The sequence below is a fragment of the Phoca vitulina genome, unplaced genomic scaffold, assembly GCF_004348235.1.
Source record: "Phoca vitulina isolate PV1807 unplaced genomic scaffold, GSC_HSeal_1.0 scaffold16, whole genome shotgun sequence".
Taxonomy (NCBI): domain Eukaryota; kingdom Metazoa; phylum Chordata; class Mammalia; order Carnivora; family Phocidae; genus Phoca; species Phoca vitulina.
In genome coordinates this window covers 19172927-19185978 of record NW_022589719.1, presented here as the reverse complement: position 1 = coordinate 19185978, position 13052 = coordinate 19172927, and the positions used below count along the sequence as shown (strand labels likewise).

General features: G+C 37.4%; 1 protein-coding gene across 5 annotated transcripts in view; it reads left to right on the top strand.

Annotated features, from left to right (window-relative positions):
- The window catches only part of LRRC4C (leucine rich repeat containing 4C), a 1196081-nt gene that overhangs the window by 210159 nt on the left and 972870 nt on the right, over nucleotides 1-13052 (top strand). Inside the window, exon 2 of one of the 5 annotated variants that reach the window (XR_004300651.1) lies at nucleotides 11957-12684. The exons of the other annotated variants lie outside the window; for them this stretch is intronic. The gene's annotated coding sequence lies outside the window, so the exon portion shown is untranslated. Of the gene's footprint in view, nucleotides 1-11956; nucleotides 12685-13052 lie in introns of those variants that run through there. 5 annotated transcript variants of the gene reach the window in all.

Sequence of the window (13052 nt, the reverse complement as noted above, 5' to 3'; positions counted from 1 at the left end):
TATGGTAATTAATGTTCATTTTTGTTAGTCAGTTCTGGTAGGTTAGCTCTAAATTAATCCAGGCTGTTTCACAGTCCTTAATTGTGCCCTACAAAATGTGATCATGCACATTTGGCTATATATTATTGAGGATATTGTTTCCAAAAATACTTGTATTAGGCTGTGAGTGCTAAATGAGTGGGAATAATACAAAAGGAGAAGTAAGTGATAAGCAAGGGGAAATGGGACAGATATTTCACTATTAATGAGCATACACTATTCATGCAAGGACATGTTAGGACATGACAAATAGGAAGACAAAGAATGGTAACTTGTGGGGGAAAGAATGTAGAATAATCAGCGTCTCAGGTGGTAGGTGCAGGCAGTGAGCTGTACAAAACAGAATTAGATGTTAGTGATGAGGTTTAGCAGAGAGTTCATGTTGTGACATACTCCATTTGTGTCCTTATTTGTTGCATCTCATGAAATGAAACCATTTTCTTAATGGTGGAGCCGAAATATTCCCTTAAGACATTTTGAATTCGAAGGTGGTGATACGTCAACTTGCTGTTGAAAGGGTAACCAGAATGGTTTTGTGAAATGAATACTAAATTGATCTTGAGGGTTTTTTGGGGGGTTTTAAAAATAATTTTGTTTCTTTTTTGGGGGGATGGGGTAAGTCTAAGTTGAAGGTAAAGATTAATAGGTATGGTAGAGGTGAGTAAAATTTGGCACATTTTTTTTTTCCAACTCTATGCTGTTTAAAAAAAAATCAAAGAAAGTTCTCTATAAATGTCTATAGAGGTAATATAGGAAATGCCATAGAGTATTTAAAAGAATTTGCTGAACTGTGAAGACTGACATTTGAGTCATAAAATCAGATGTTGTTTAACAAAGTTAATACATTTTAAGCTTCTTCTGTCTCTAGAATTAATAAAATGACAGTGATTTGTGATTGTGAAATTGAAAACAGATTGGCTTGCATTTCCAACCACGTCAAGTTTAATTTAGCATAGATATTAATTTGAGGTGGTTTTATGTTAATAGTTGTGGAGAAACATTATTGGGAGCAGAACACTCAGCCAGATGTAGTGAGCGTGTGCTCTATGGATTCACACAAGCTAAAGATGGATTCGAGGAAGATAAAAAGATGCCAAGTCATCATAAGCCTGTGATTCTTGGCTCTATGTCCTTTTATCTCAGAAAGTCTGAGCCATCGGATTTCCCAAATCAATATTTCCTAATTATTATACCAGGGCTCACTTTATATTATGTTAAGAAAAATTTTATTTCAAACATGCATGACCTTTACAAAGTGTCACAAGGTGTGATTGGTGTGACCTTGTTCTGTCTGCTGAGATTGCCTCACAAATTTTATATATTCGAAAGTCAAGAGTTCCCAAACTTTGTCATTCTTAATGACTTTTTACGTATTCTTCTAAATCAAGTGAGTACGAATCCATTTTGTTGATTCTACTCATTGTTGTGAAGTAACTATTCAAGTAATTCTGGAACTTACTAAAAAAGATTTTATGTGCCAGGAACTGTTCTATTCACTCAAGATATAGAAATAAACAAAAGAAAGTCACATATGTTCAAGGTTAATGAGGAAAGAGAGTTAGTGATAAATAAACTCAAAATATGTTATAAAGAAAAGTAAAGTAGGACCAAAGGATTAGTAGCAACGGGCCCAGGATGGTATTTTATATGAATCATGGAAATCTTTTCTGATAAAGAAACATTTGGACACGGACCTAGTGGAAGCATGAGAAGAAGTGTCCTGAGGAGAGAACGTGCTATGCAGTGGGAGCAGTGAGTGCAAAGGCCCTGAGAAGAGTACATGCTGGGGGTGTAAGGAACAGTCAGGAGTGAGGTGGGGATCTAATAAGGGCACATAGGAGGTGGTAGAAGCAGAGTCAGTGAAAGACATAGTAGGGTGCTATAAGTTATGATGAGTTATCAGGATTTCACTCTGAATAAAATGAGAAAGCATAGATGGGTTGTGAATAGAGAGAAGATTTGATCTGACTCAATGTTTAAAGAATTACTCTGATATTTGGATGTTGAATAAAACCCAGGATGAAAACAGGGAGAATGGCTAGAAGTCTCTTGTAAGAATCCAAACATGAGAAGACAGTGCCTTCGACCAGGGAGGTAACACTATCAGTAGCACAAAGTGGGCAGGTTCAGGGTATATTTGAATGTAGAACAGTATTTGCTGATGGATGGGAAGTGGAATGTGAGAAAGGGAAGTAAGGGCTAAAACAAGATTTTGGTCTGATAGGATAGAATTATCAGTTAATGAGGTGGAAAAGACAGCATCTTGGATTGAAAACAGGTAGTAAGTATGTGTTTGGGAAGCTTTCATTGTAAGATACTTATTAGATTTTTGTTTGCAGTTATTGAATAAAAAGCTGGATTTCAGGTGACATATTGAGACTGGAGATGCAAATTTGGTCACTGGCATATGGGTGGAACTTAAAAGCCTTGTTACTGGATGAAAACCCCTAGTGAGTAGGTATGCATGGGGCCTGGAATACTCTGTCATATACAGATTGGGACAACAGGGCAGATAGACCCAACTACTGAGAACTGTTCACAGTTGGATGAAAATCAATAGGAAAGACCATCCTACAAGCCAAGTGAAGACCACCTGCTAAGAAAGAGGGAAAAATTGATAATCGCTAATGTTTCAAATAGGCCAAGGAATCCAAGGACTAAGTGATCATTAGACATTTCAAAATGAAGATCAGTGGTGATTTTGTAAAGAATTATTTGTGTGTAACCAGAGGGCAAATGCCTGTTAGGGGTGGGTCCTACAGAATAGAGGGAAGTGTCATATAAATTTAGGATAGACAATTCTTTCCAAGAGGAAGGAGGAAAAATAGATGCTATGGATATTGTTGGGGAAGGTGAGGCAAGAGAGATTGTTTAAGATATTGGTATGAAAAGAAGGATAATTTATTATCAGAGATAAACCTAGTTAGTTTAGGAAACACTTGATGAAAATATAATTCTAGACACTATTATTTCTCTCTTTTTTTATAATTTTATTTTATTATGTTATGTTAACTACCATACATTACATCATTAGTTTTTGAGGTAGTGTTCCATGATTCATTGTTTGCGTATAACACCCAGTGCTCCGTTCAATACGTGCCCTCTTTAATGCCCATCACCAGGCTAACCCATCCCCCCCTCCCCTCTAGAACCCTCAGTTTGTTTCTCAGAGTCCACAGTCTCTCATGGTTCGTCTCTCCCTCTGATTCCCCCCCTTCATTTTTCCCTTCCTACTATTGTTTTTTTTTTTTTTTTTCCTTTTATGTATTATTTGTTTCAGAGGTACAAGTCTGTGATTCCATCAGTCATACACAATTCACAGTGCTCACCATAGCACATACCCTCCCCAGTGTCTATCACCCAGCCACCCCATCCCTCCCACCCCCCACCACTCCAGCAACCCTCAGTTTGTTTCCTGAGATTAAGAATTCTTCATATCAGTGAGATCATATGATACATGTCTTTCTCTGATTGACTTATTTCGCTTCGCATAATGCCCTCCAGTTCCATCCACGTCATTGCAAATGGCAAGATCTCATTCCTTTTGATGGCTGCAAATATTCCATTGTATATATATACCACATCTTCTTTACCCATTCATCTGTCGATGGACATCTTGGTTCTTTCCACAGTTTGGCTATTGTGGACATTGCTGCTATAAACATTGGGGTGCACGTACCCCTTCAGATCCCTACATTTGTATCTTTGGGGTAAATACCCAGTAGTGCAATTGCTGGGTCGTACGGTAGCTCTAGTCTCAACTTTTTGAGGGAACTCCATACTGTTTTCCAGAGTGGCTGCACCAGCTTGCATTCCCCTTTCTCCACATCCTCACCAACATCTGTCGTTTCCTGACTTGTTAATTTTAGCCATTCTGACTGGTGTGAGGTGGTATCTCATTGAGGTTTTGATTTGGATTTCCCTGATGCCAAGTGATGTTGAGCACTTTTTCATGTGTCTGTTGGCCATTTGGATGTCTTCTTTGGAAAAATATCTGTTCATGTCTTCTTCCTATTTCTTGATTGGATTATTCTTTGGGTGTTGACTTTGATAAGTTCTTTATAGATTTTGGATACTAGCCCTTTATCTGATATGTCATTTGCAAATATCTTCTCCCATTCTGTCGGTTGTCTTTTGGTTTTTTGACTGTTTCCTTTGCTGTGCAAAAGCTTTTTATCTTGATGAAGTCCCAATAGTTCATTTTTGCCCGTGCTTCCCTTGCCTTTGGTGATGTTTCTAGGAAGAAGTTGCTGCGGCTGAGGTCGAAGAGGTTGCTGCCTGTGTTCTCCTTTAGGATTTTGATGGACTCCTGTCTCACATTTAGGTCTTTCATCCATTTTGAGTTTATTTTTGTGTGTGGTGTAAGGAAATGTTAAGTTTCATTCTTCTGCATGTGGCTGTCCAGTTTTCCTAATACCATTTGTTGAAGAGACTGTCTTTTTTCCATTGGACATTCTTTCCTGCTTTGTTGAAGATTAGCTGACCATAGAGTTGAGGGTCCATTTCTGGGCTCTCTATTCTGTTCCATTGGTCTATGTGTCTGTTTTTGTGCCAGTACCATACTGTCTTGATGATGACAGCTTTGTAATAGAGCTTGAAGTCCGGTATTGTGATGCCACAAGCTTTGCTTTTCTTTTTCAACATTCCTCTGGCTATTCGGGGTCTTTTCTGGTTCCATACAAATTTTAGGATTATTTGTTCCATTTCTTTGAAAAAAGTGATGGTATTTTCATGGGGATTGCATTAAATGTGTAGATTGCTCTAGGTAGCATTGACATCTTCACAGTATTTGTTCTTCCATTCCATGAGCATGGAACATTTTTCCATTTCTTTGTGTCTTCCTCAATTTCTTTCATGAGTATATTATAGTTTTCTGAGTAGAGATCCTTTGCCTCTTTGGTTAGATTTATTCCTAGGTATCTTATGGTTTTGGGTGCAATTGTAAATGGGATCGACTCCTTAATTTCTCTTTCTTCTGTCTGGTTGTTGGTGTATAGGAATGCCACTGATTTCTGTGCATTGATTTTATATCCTGCCACTTGACTGAATTCCTGTATGAGTTCTAGCAGTTTTGGGGTGGAGTCTTTTGGGTTTTCCACATAAAGTATCATATCATCTGCAAAGAGTGAGAGTTTGACTTCTTCTTTGCCAATTTGGATGCCTTTGATTTCTTTTTGTTGTCTGATTGCTGTGGCTAGGACTTCTAATACTATGTTGAATAGCAGTGGTGATAGTGGACATCCCTGCCGTGTTCCTGACCTTAGGGGGAAAGCTCTCAGTTTTTCCCCATTGAGAATGATATTCACTGTGGGTTTTTCATAAATGGCTTTTATGATATTGAGGTTTGTACCCTCTATCACTATACTCTGAAGAGTTTTGATCAAGAAAGAATGCTGTACTCTGTCAAATGCTTTTTCTGCATCTATTGAGAGGATCATATGGTTCTTGTTCTTTCTTTTATTAATGTATTGTATCACATTGATTGATTTGCAGATGTTGAACCAAACTTGCAGCCCAGGAATAAATCCCACTTGGTCGTGGTGAATAATCCTTTTAATGTATTGTTGGATCCTATTGGCTGGTATTTTGGTGAGAATTTTTGCATCCATGTTCATCAAGGATATTGGTCTGTAATTCTCCTTTTTGATGGGGTCTTTATCTGGTTTGGGGATCAGGTAATGGTGGCCTCATAAAACGAGTTTGGAAGTTTTCCTTCCATTTCTATTTTTTGGAACAGTTTCAGAAGAATTGGTATTAATTCTTCTTTAAATGTTTGATAGAATTCCCCTGGGAAGCCATCTGGCCCTGGGCGTTTGTTTGTTGGGAGTTTTTTGATTACTGTTTCAATTTCCTTAGTGGTTATAGGTCTGTTCAGGTTTTCTAGTTCTTCCTGGTTCAGTTTTGGTAGTTGATACATCTCTAGGAATGCATCCATTTCTTCCAGGTTATCTAATTTGCTGGCATATAGTTTCTCATAATATGTTCTTATAATTGTTTGTATTTCTTTGGTGTTGGTTGTGATCTCTCCTCTTTCATTCATGATTTTATTTATTTGGGTCATTTCTCTTTTCTTTTGGATAAGTCTGGCCAGGGGTTTATCAATCTTGTTAATTCTTTCAAAGAACCAGCTCCTAGTTTCATTGATCTGTTCTACTGTTCTTTTGGTTTCTATTTCATTGATTTCTGCTCTGCTCTTTATTATTTCTCTTCTCCTGCTGGGTTTAGGCTTTATTTGCTGTTCTTTCTCCAGCTCCTTTAGGTGTAGGGTTAGGTTGTATATTTGAGACCTTTCTTGTTTCTTGAGAAAGGCTTATATTGCTATATACTTTCCTCTTAGGACTGCCTTTGCTGCATCCCAAAGATTTTGAACAGTTGTTTTTTCATTTTCATTGGTTTCCATGAATTTTTTTAATTCTTCTTTAATTTCCTGGTTGACCCATTCATTCTTTAGTAGGATGCCCTTTAGCCTCCATGTATTTGAGTTCTTTCCGACTTTCCTCTTGTGATTGAGTTCTAGTTTCAAAGTATTGTGGTCTGAAAATAGGCAGGGAATGATCCCAATCTTTTGGTACTGGTTGAGACCTGATTTGTTACCTAGGATGTGATCTACTCTGGAGAACGTTCCATGGGCACTAGAGAAGAATGTGTATTCTGTTGCTTTGGGATGGAATGTTCTGAATATACCTGTGAAGTCCATTTGGTCCAGTGTTTCATTTAAAGTCTTTATTTCCTTGTTGATCTTTTGCTTAGATGATCTGTCCCATTTCAGTGAGGGGGGTGTTAAAGTCCCCCACTATTATTGTATTGTTGTCAATGTGTTTCTTTGCTTTTGTTATTAATTGCCTTATATAATTGGCTGCTCCCATGTTAGGGGCATAGATATTTACAATTGTTAGATCTTCTTGTTGGATAGACCTTTTAAGTAGGGTATAGTGTCCTTCCTCATCTCTTATTATAGTCTTTGGTTTAAAATCTAATTTGTCTGATATAAGGATTGCCACCCCAGCTTTCTTTTGGTGTCCATTAGCGTGGTAAATGGTTTTCTATCCCCTCACTTTCAATCTGAGGGTGTCTTTGGGTCTAAAATGAGTCTCTTGCAGAGAGCGTATTGATGGGTCTTGTTTTTTTATCCAATCTGATAGTCTGTGTCTTTTGTTTGGGGCATTTAGCCCATTTACATTCAGGGTAACTATTGAAAGATATGAATTTAGTGCCATTGTATTGCCTGTAAGGTGACTGTTACTGTATGTTATCTCTCTTCCTTTCTGGTCTATTTTACTTTTAGGCTCTCTCTTTGCTTAGAGGACCCCTTTCAATATTTGTTGTAGGGCTGGTTTCGTGTTTGCAAATTCCTTTAGTTTTTGTTTGTCCTGGAAGCTTTTTATCTCTCCTTCTATTTTCAATGACAGCCTAGCTGGATAGGGTATTCTTGGCTTCATATTTTTCTTGTTTAGTGCTCTAAATATATCATGCCAGTCCTTTCTGGCCTGCCAGGTCTCTGTGGATAGGTCTGTTGCCAATCTAATGTTTCTACCATTGTAGGTTACAGACCTATTGTCCCGCGCTGCTTTCAGGATTTTCTCTTTGTCTCTGAGACTCGTAAGTTTTACTATTAGATGTCGGGGTGTTGACCTATTTTTATTGATTTTGAGAGGAGTTCTCTGTGTCTCCTGGATTTTGATGCCTGTTTCCTTCCCCAAATGAGGGAAGTTCTTTGCTATAATTTGCTCCATTATACCTTCTGCCCCTCTCTCGCTTTCTTCTTCTTCTGGGATCCCAATTATTCTAATATTGTTTCATCTTATGGTATCACTTATTTTTCGAATTCTGCCCTCGTGATCCAGTAGTTGTTTATCTCTCTTTTTCTAAGCTTCTTTATTCTCCATCATTTGGTCTGCTATATCACTAATTCTCTCTTCTGCCTCATTTATCCTAGCAGTTAGAGCCTCCATTTTTGATTGCACCTCATTAATAGCCTTTTTGATTTCGACTTGTTTAGATATTCTCTTATTTCTCCAGGAAGGGTTTCTGTAGTATCTTTCATGCTTTTTTCACGCCCAGCTAGTATCTTTATAATCGTCATTCTGAACTCTAGTTCAACATCTTACTAATGTCCATATTGATTAGGTCCCTGGCAGTTGGTACTGCCTTTTGTTCTTTATTTTGAGGTGAGTTTTTCCGTCTTGTCATTTTGTCCAGAGGAGAATATATGAATGAGAGAACAAAATGCTGACAGGGTAACAACGACCCCAGAAAAATATGCACTAAACAAATGAGAAGAGACCTTCCAGAAAGTGGTTGCTTTTCTGTTCAGAGCATTGCTGTTACTCTTTTTTTTGATCTCTTGTTGAGTTCGTAGGTGTTCAGAATGGTTTGATACCTATCAAGCTGAATTCCTTGGACAAGATGAAATATAGGTCTCCTACTCCTCTGCCATCTTGCTCCTTCTCCCAGGATCTTATATCAGAGCACAATACTACTAACCATCTACCTCATGACCCATTCAGCCCCATTGAATCAAAAGTGCAGTGGCTTCACAACTGTCCTCCTGGTCCAGCAGTGCTCTGAGGCTCAGATTGTTCAGGCTCCGTCCCCTCCTGGAGTTGTGGAGCTCTTCTCTACCCACCCACAGTGGCGGCTTCTCTCTTTCGCTGGCTAGACACTATTATTTCTGCCACTACCTCCTTTCCCATTCCCTTTGGGTAAATGGTTCTTCTCGGTGCCATACATCCAGCTCGAATGAAGTGCATCCTAGCTGCCACCTTCTCAGGGCTCCCAGACATCTTTTGACACTGAGTTGAGCAACAAGAATCCAAAGGGCTTTCTGCCAAACAGAAAAATATGTGTCACGCATTGTGATGCAATGTCCCTCAGCCTCAAAATGGGCCAGCTTGGAACTTCAAGTTGATTAAATTGGAATCAAATGGACTCATAATTCTGCACAGCAGCTTTCTGCACAATGGAGTTAAATTTACTACAACTCAGCCAACGGTAGCACAAGCCATATAATTTCACCACTCATACCTCTTTGGGTTTTGATTTACTAGGAAGTGGCTTGCTTTTGACTGGAATGCAAACAAATGTTCCCTTCTAAAAAGTGAGTATAATGATGGCACTTTTCCCTCCTTCTCACATATGCACACTCTTTCTCAAACTTTAGTACCACTTCTGAGACAATTAAGATAATTCGGTCATTTAAGTACTAACAGCCACAGCGGTCTTAGAACCACTTACTTTTTTAGTACTAAAATGCAGTAAAAGGACATTATTGCTTATTGGAATTTTAATGTCTTTTTATTGGGCTTGAACTTTAAAGAGCATTGAAGTTGACTTTGTTTTTGTTCTTAAGTAGACATTGAAAAGCAGAAAGAAAGGCAAGAAGTTTATTAAAATTTGCCTTAAATGACTCTAAGTTTGAAACTACCTTGGTGGTATCTTTTGAAAACACTGTTTTGACTTGGACTTGAGAGGGCTGTGGACAGTTTAGGAGGGATTTTTTGGGGGGAGGAAGGAAGAGATTGAAGCAAAGAAAAAACAGGGGTCTGTAGTCCTTTCAACCCAAGAGCTTTCTTTCCAAAGATGAAAAACTAATTGTATTCATTTTGTGGTTGTCATGAAGCCACTAATTACTCAGATCAACATCATATAGCCCTTAATAATGTAGTTAGCCTGCTGGGAGCCAGTTGTACTCCAGTTGTAAGGAAGGCTCTAATGAGAGGGTGCTTCCTTTCACCCTGGGGGGTGGGCAAATGTCCACGTTGGCAATGAAGGGCATTTTCAGGCATGAGTTCTGGGGAATGAACATTCTGAAAAGTTGCCTCTGCACATTGAACATGATCACTCTATTAGAAGGAGACATGATAGGGTATCTTGGAGTGATGACTGACTTTAGAGTTAGCAGCCCTAGGCTTTAGTACTACCTCTGCCACTTATTAATTGGGTATAGTCTCTGAGCATCAGTTTTCTTCTCAGCACAATGGGGATGAGGATCACAACAAGAACAGGAATAGTAACAACAAATACATATAGGACTATAGTCAAGCTGTATTCTAAATCCTTTTTATTTATTAGCTAACGTAATTATCAACAATGCAGATGGGTGGATATAATTTTCTCCTCTCTTTGTAGATTAAGGAACTGAAGCATAGGACAGCTAAATAACCTTTATAAGATCTTAGAACTAGTAAGTGGCACAGAGTAGGTTTTAAACCAGACAGTGGGATTCTAAAGTCTGTTCCTTTAACCACACTCTGATTCTAATAGGGACCATGACAACTAAAGGAGACAATGTAGGCACATTTCCTGATATGTTATACGTCTTTAACAGATGCTGAGTATTACTGATGGAGCTCAGACATCCCATCATCTATTTTCAATCAAAATGTGGGAAGCTGGTATGGTAAGAAAAAGAACTGGTTCAACCTAGGATAGCAAAAATAAAGAATTTAAGGCAATTATCTAATAATTTCAACTGGAAAAATAACCAAATCCAAAGCAGGAAGATGAGCACCAGGTGTTGTATGGAAATGTTGAATCACTATATTGTATACAGTATACTATATAAAGCATACTTTATATAAAGTGTATACTATATCACTGTATTGTACACTGTATGTTAACTGGAATTTAAATAAAAGCTTGAAAAAAAGTTTGTAGTTCAAACGGGATAAGACCCTTTCCACTGCCATTATCTTGCCCTTGATAAAATTGCTATCTTCATTCTTTATTATTGCCCTTTGTCTTCATAACCATACAAAATCTTCACTGTCATTTCAGATCAGTGACTCTGTCAGCCTCCTAACTGGCTTCAATCTCATCTTTGCTTCACTTTCTTTGACTTCATCTGACATAGCTATTACTTGCTAAACTTTTAGAAAGATGCCCCCTACAACCTATAAAATGGGACTCTACTTCCGTTACTTTGGATTAAAGTGTATCATATTTTTGTCTATTTGTTTATATCCAGGTTTACAAATTTCCAGGTAGTTAAGGACACCAACTGCTTGACATTGAAAGTGTTTTTTCTCCTTTTTCCTCTTTTCCTTCTTATAACATAAAAAAAGAATTTCTTGAAAATAATGCTGACATTAAATGAAGGCCACTAAACTCTTAAAATTACCCAATTTGGCCTTGTTAGTGGAATTATCCATTGTCTTCTCATAACCTGACTATAAACTGAGTGCTTAATTAAATAGTGCCCCCTTTAGCTTGGTAAATAGGCCAATTTATAGGAGCCATTATTTAATAGAAAACAATCTGGAGCTGTACTAGGAAATGTGCTTCAAAACCTTTTATTATGTTTTTCTGTCAATCACTTAATATCCCTGAAACTTTATATCCCTCCTTTGTAAAATACAGATATCAATGCCTACCTCACAGTGCTGTTATGAGTCTGAAGCATTATACATGTAAATCACCAAAAATTTGAGCCCAAATGTCAGCATTCCAATGTTTATAAAGCAGCTCCAAATTCTTTCAGAACCTGTCTCTTTTCAGCTCACTGCTCCTTCATCTCTATCTAGGCTGTGCTTCTAATCCTTGTGAGCCAATATGCTTGCTCAGACTCCAGCCATCACATCCAATTCCAGGCGCCATGATATACTAAAGGGTTAAAAAAGACAGGTCCCCACTAACTTTCAAGGTAATTTCACAGAAGTCAATGCATCTGGAGACTTAGTCATATGGCCAGACATAGCTGTGAGGAGGAATAAGTGGGACCATCATTTACCTGGGCAGCAAAGGACCTAGCTAAAAATTGGGCAACTTAATTCTAAAAGAGAAGAGAATATTTTCTGGTAGGCAGCAGGAGTGTCTGCCACAGATGGCAATGGTACCTATGATTTTATCCTTTAAACCGAACAACAAAAAAGAAAATCTTTACTGAAATGTGTTTCTATTCTGATGCTTTCTCTTTCAGCTTAAACAATATAATGGATGTGGAAACTATTAAAAGGAGTAAAATGACTAAGTAATTGTAAAGGGGAATGTTTGTTTCCTTTTATGGTGAGTGGATTTGTAAGTGCATGTATATTATAAATGCTTGCATATTAAAGAATCATGAGCTAAGGGGTAATTTTACAGAAGGGTCAGAAATATCTACAAAACACAAAGTGAAACATCAAAGGAATTTGACATAAACTTTGGCGGTTGAAAGCAGCACTTTTTGAGGCTAGCATAGGGTCATAATTTTGATAGAATATGATTTTATTTTATGAAAACATGAACAGATCTATTTTGTTTTTACAAAGAACTTATTGTTAAACTCATCCATATAGTATATAAGAAAAAAAACAATTAACAAAATGGCAATAAATACATACCTACAAATACTTACTTTCAATGTAAATGGACTACATGCTCCAATAAAAAGACATAATGTGGCTGAAAGGATAAAAATAAGACCCATCTATATGCTGCCTGAAAGATACTCACTTCAGATCTGAAAGTGAATGGAAAGAAAAGGGTATTATTCCATGTAATTGGAAATGAAAAGAGCTGGTATAGCTATACTTATATCAGACAAAATAGATTTTAAAACTAAGACTGTAATGAAAGAGATTATATAAGGATAAAAGGGTCAATCCAACAAAAGGATATAACATTTGTAAATATTTATATTTATCCACCCAACATAGGAGCACCTAAATATATAAAGCGAATATTAACAGGCCTAAAGGGAGAAATTGACAGCAATATTATAGTAGTAGGGGACTTTATTACCAGACTTACATCAACAGGTAGATCATAGACAAAAAAATCAATAAGGGAACATTAGTTCTAAATGACACATTAGACTACATTGACTTAATAGATATGTACAGAACATTCCATCCAAAAGCAGCAAAATGCACATTTTTCTCAAGTGCACATGGAACATTCTCTTCAGGACAGATTACATGCTATGGCACAAAACAAGTCTCAGTAAATTTAAGAAGATTAAAATAATATCAAGCATCTTCTTTGACCACAATGGTATGAAACTGGAAATCAATTACAGGAAGAAAACTGGAAAA